The sequence below is a fragment of the Chrysochloris asiatica genome, unplaced genomic scaffold (assembly GCF_000296735.1).
Source record: "Chrysochloris asiatica unplaced genomic scaffold, ChrAsi1.0 scaffold00278, whole genome shotgun sequence".
Taxonomy (NCBI): Eukaryota; Metazoa; Chordata; class Mammalia; order Afrosoricida; family Chrysochloridae; genus Chrysochloris; species Chrysochloris asiatica.
In genome coordinates, this window is record NW_006408796.1 from 220,748 (window position 1) to 226,819 (window position 6,072).

The following is a 6,072-nucleotide window of genomic DNA, read 5'->3' on the forward strand; positions in this document are numbered from 1 at the left end:
TAGAAGAATTGATGCCTTTGAGTTGTGGTGTTGGAGGAGAATACTGAAAGTGCCATGGACTGCCAAAAGAACCAATAGATCTATTTTGGAAGAAGTGCAGCTAGAGTGCTCCTTGGAGGCCAGGGTGGCTAAGCGTCGTCTCTCATACTTTGGACATATTGTCACGAGAGAACAGTCGCTGGAGAAGGATGTCATGCTGGGTAAGATGGAGGGTCAGAGAAAAAGAGGGAGACCCCCAATGAGATGGCACCCAGGTGGCATCATTGATGGCATCAAGTGTGGCAGCAGTGGTGAGGTTGGCCCAGGATCTGACATTGTTTTTTTCTGCTGTGCATGGGGTCGCTATGAGTTGGTTCCGACTTGATGGCACCTGACAACAACAACAACAATATGTGTATGAAAGTTGGACAGTGAATAAGAAAGACCATAGAAGAATTGATGCTTTTGAGTTATGGTGTTGGAGGAGAATTTTGAAAGTGCCATGAGCTGCCAAAAGTCCAATAGATCTGTGTTGGAATAAGTGCAGCCAGAGTGCTACTTGGAGGCCAGATGGACAAACTTCATCTATCATACTTTGGACATATTGTCAGGAGGGACTAGTTGCTGGAGAAGGATATCATATTTGGTAAGGTGGAGGGTCAGAGAAAAAGAGGAAGACCTCCAGTGAGATGGATTGGCAAAGTGTGGCAACATCAATAGGCTCAAGCATGGCAACAATTGTGAGGTTGGTCCAGGATCAGGCAGTGTTTCATTCTGTTGTGCATATGGTCAATGTGAGTCAGTACCAAATTGATGGCACCTAACAACAACAACAACAACATTTTGACATCTGTGATGTCTTATACTAGTTATTGATTTTTTCCTGATGGATACCTTAATAATATGCAATAAGCCTAAAATTCTTAAAAGCAACAAAGGAAAGTAATTACTTCTCATTTGAACAAAGCTTTTCATTCTTAAGTCAAAATGAGATAGTATCTCAAAGTAGGTGCCATGGATTTGAGAGCAATAAAGTCCAGGGAGTGATGGTAACATTGTAAATAGAGTTTAGGAAAGAAATTCAGACATAGAAACTTATATATGAATTGGTGTGCAAGCAAATATAAGAAAATCACTACAATTTTTAAGATTTTGTATTGCTGTGAGGAGCAACAGAGAATACTGGACCAAGCAGGTTCAGGGTAAGTTCCAGAACTCTGAACCACATATAAAGCCATATTTAGAAAGTTGTAAAGCTAATAGTCAGTGGAATTAGTAAAAGAAACAAGAATCCCAGTGCTTTCTAAACCAAGGTACTCAACTGCTCCCGATGCTGCCATTTTGGGAATGACTGAGTGGGGGAATGATCAGAGCATCCACAGACCCTGACAGAACTGCAGAGATAAAGGTGTGGACATTCTTTTTTTGAGGGGGGTATCTGTTCATTGGTCTCTCGCTGGCTGTGCACCTCCATTCTGGTGACTAGCGGGGATGCTTGAGTGAGTGAACACCCTAGCCCCACCCCTCGAGGGTTCTATTATGCATGCCCACAGAACTTCTCAAAAATTAACGGAACAGTTACCACTTACAAACAAACAGCAGCACAAAACAGCCACAGCAGGCCTTGAACTGTTTATCACTAGGAACATGGCCTTCATGGGGGTTGTGCAGTGGGACAGACAGACTAAAAAGGAAACAGGCTGAAAATTAAATCCTAAGTTGCATTGTAATAACCAACAGTAACATCTTGAAATTTCTCTGTAAGTAGAGTGAAAAGGGAAGCCCATCTCCTGATCACAGCTACCTGGAGGCAATTAGAAAGCATAAAAAATACCAAAATACACACTCATATAAGTATTAAGGCCATAACTAAGTGTTGAATATGTCCAAGAAACAGAAACAGATGACCATATCAGCACATGTCCAGAGATGAGATAAAAAGACTGAGACTACTGAACTAGAGGTAGACCCTACACTTCATACTAGAAGATGGGCTGGCTTTGGAAATGCCTGAGAAGGAATTAAGAATACTGATTATAAAATGTATCAAAACAATTCACAATGGAGTTGAGAAATATAAGGAAGAAGTCAGGAAAGTGCTACATGAATAATCAAATAAAATAGATACAGCATTGGAAACAATACAAAACCTACCGAAAGAAGTCCACATGATTAATAATAGAATATCACAAATGGACAATGCACTGAAAGGGCAAAGAAGTAGAACTTAAGAGATAGAAGCCAGAATTAGTGAGCTGGAAGATAAAATTCTCAATATTATTAAGATAGAAGAAAAAGGATTTAAAAATCTGAAGAAGTGCTAAGATTCATGTTGAACAATATGAAGAGAAAAAAACTTAAGAATTATTGACATTCTGGAACAGGAAGAATCACACAAGTCCACAGAGGAGATAGTTGAAGAGCTTCTGGAAGAAAATGTCCCTAACATCCTGAAAATGAAAAGAAAAGCATTCAAGAAACTCAACAAACCCCAGGAAGGATAAACCCTAAAAGACAATCACCAAAGCATAATAATCAAGCTCTTCAAAATCAAAGATAAGGACAGAATCCTGAAAGCAGACAGAGAAAAGAGAAGTGTAACATACAAAGTCAAGCAAATAAGATTAAGCTCAGTATTCTCAGCAAAAACTATGAAGGCAAAAAAGCAATGGGGAGACATATGTAAAATCCTGGGAAAAAAACAAAACAAAACTGCCATAGAGAATTGTCTACCCTGCAAAGCTGTCAATCAAATATGATGGGGTAATCAAAGTATTCCAGGATAAACAGAAGCTAAAGGATTTTGCCAAAGCCAACCTTGTGCTAAAAAACATCGTAAAGGGAGTTCTCTGGACTGAGAACCAATAAGAACATACAAAACCAGAGACCGACATACATGGCAGCACCACCTGGACCTCAATCGACAAATGGAAGAGTTGAAAACAGAACAAAATTTAAGAACAAATTCAGAGGATCTGGGAGGTCAGTCTATGATCAAAACAATTACAATGTGAAAGAAGGTAAACACATAAGGACAGAGATCCAGGTGGTGAGAAGGTCAGCTAGATTACAGGATAAAATAGACTGTCTCAAATGGAGGGAAAGGTTAATGGAATATAAGGTAACCACAATGGTGGAGTTGGAGTTATGGGCTTAGGGGGATGTGGAGGGAGGCAATGGTGGAGCACAGGGTAAGGGCAGATACATCCTATTGGGGAGGTCAATACAAGAAGGGGAGGAGGTGGAAGGTCAAGGTAGATAGGGGAATACTGAGACAGGTTTGTATGACATAACTGGGACAGAGGTAAATAGTGATGCATGTTCAACCTTGGAACAATAGGGCTCTGTGATACAGGGAACTAGGCATAGTTTGAAGAGGGGAAATAATACTAAGATGCTTGACTGTCTTATGAATATTGGTTTCCCTCGCCTACTATTGTAAAATAGTCACATGAGTGGGATAGAAAGGAATGCCAGAAATCATGATTAGAGAAAACTTGTAAGCCTATTTTCGGCCTATAACTAACTAATTGGAATACCGAAAAGGGGTTTTACAACTTGCCCAGTAAAATATGCTCCTTGTGGAGCCTTTGCAGAGTATAGGAGCTTAGGTGGAATCCTGAGTTTCATCCAGAACCCTCTGAGGTGGCATATTCCCACTAGAAAGGATAAACAGACCAACTTGAAACAGTGAGAGTGACAGAAGATACATCTTCAAAGAAAGATCATCAGGAAAACCCAAAACAAAAATATCAGTATGACTGGCAGCTACAAGAATAAGTAAGCCATTGGCTGGGAAGCCATCAAGGCAAGCAATCAAGTTCCTTCAGGACAAAACTCCCTCTAAGACTGAAACTCAAAGGGAACACATGAGCAGGCTTGTAAGCTTGCTGGTGACCGTATTGGTCTACTGGTGAGTGGAAGAGGCAGAAAGACAGCAATGAAGAAATGGGCTGAGTTCAACCACATTCTATAGACTCCTGTTGACCAGCAGATGTGAGAGAGAAGAGGAAGGGCTGGTTGGTCTAAAGTTTGGTGAGACCTGGGAACACTTGAGCCCATGGACAAGGATATAGCCACAGATGGCTAGAGCTGAGAGTGAAGCATCCATCTGATATGAAGTGAGCGGACACACACAATAAAACCCAAACTTGCAAATAGTACCTATTTAACCTAGCCTTGATGGCTTGATAATCAGAACTCGACTAGAAGACTAACATTTTTTTTTTTTTTTTTTATAAAGTAAACAAAGGTAAATTGCTACAGTTTGATGAACCTGATCTGTGCTCATGGAGGTAGTAACTCTAAATACCAACAGAGCGGGAAGGAGTCTTCACATCAATTATCATTGCTATCCCTCTGTATACAGGATAGATACAGACTGGCAACTTGGACATTGGCTACCTAAAATGAGGGAGTGATAGGCACAAAGTGACTGGCTTACAAGGTTTCAAGAGGCAGTTTAGTTTAAGAGTGTGTGAGGGAAAAAAGCATCCCCACTCTTTCTTCTTGTCTAGATGCATCTGGTTAAAAGAGATGAGGATAAGATTCTTGTGATTCAGTTTATGAAGAGGGTGGGAATGATCCTCGCTGAAAAGATTTGTTCCCTCTTTTGAGCTACTGCATCCATAGGTATAGGTCAAGTTCATCAAATTGTATCAGATTATTCTTTTTTTCCTCTTCTTTCTTCTTCTAGTTGATCTCTGATCATCCAATCATTGAGGCCAGTCAAATGGGTATTATCTGCAAGTGTGGGTGCTCTTGTGGATATTCTCTTTCTTCTTATCCACTGGACACTTCATCCTCCACTCCAGTCCTCCATGGCTATGTTACTGACTCTGGGCCCAAGAGTCCCCAGGTCTTGCCACACTGCTGGCCAACCAGGTCTTCACCTGGGTTCACAGGAGTCTATTGAACGTTGTAGGGCTTAGCTCGCAGCCTCATAGCTGTTTTTCCCTCAGAGTAGACAGGGATGGGCAACCTGGATATTGATTATCCAAAATGCAGGGCGGGGGGGAGGGGTTACAAAGGCAAGAAGTGACTGGCTTACAAGCTTTCAAGAGGAAACCTAGATCCAGAGGGTGTGGAGGAAGGTAGAATCTCCACTGAGGTGTATCCAATCTGTCTATGTGGGACTGATTGAAGGTAATGCAGATAGGTCTCTTGTGATACAAGGATGAATAATTGTTACCAAGACTGATTGTGACGGTTTTAAATGCAAAAGTAGACATTTTGTGGCAAGGAGGGGCATGATTAACTTTGCAGGCTGGGAGCAGAGGTCCCTGGAACCATGAAGGGAGACGAGCGGAGAACAGAACCCTACCCAGAGAGCTATCCCCGAGATGGAGGCAGAGATGATGACATTGAGAGATGGAGCAGCTGGGGAATTCAGGACCCAGGGAAAGAGAAGGGCTGTGTGCTGACGACCGGGGTCGAGGGGAGCAGGCTGAGTAGAATGTACCTTTTCATTTACTGGTGATGCATGGAGGGGATTGTAACCATGGCAATCCATATCGAAGGCTGTGCTCTTTGATATTCATCAGGAAATGTTTTAAATCCTCTTCACTTTCAGCAAGCAAGATTTTATCATCTGTATATCATAGGTTGTTAATGAGTCTTCCTCCAATCCTGATGCCACGTTTTTCTTCATAGAGCCCAGCTTCTCGGATTATTTGCTCAGCATACAGGTTGAATAAATATGGTAAATGAATACAACTTTATCACACACCTTTCTTAATTTTAAAACATTCAGTGTTGCCATGTTCTGTTCGAACAACTGTTTCTTGGTTCAGGTACAGATTCCTCATGAACAAAATTAAGTGTTCTGTTAATACTCATACTTCGCATTGTTGTCCATAGCTTGTCATGATCCTCACAATCGAAAGCCTTTGAGTAATAAAGCATAGGTAAACATCTTTCTGATATTCCATGCTTTAGCCAAGATCCATCGGATATCAGCAATGATATCCAATGAAGAGAAACAGCAATAATAATAGAGAAAATGCCTTATTAGATAATTGCAGATCAACATGTCAAAGTAATTTGGACTAATAAGTTACAAAGTTTTGCAAATTTATTTCTTAATAAATTTAT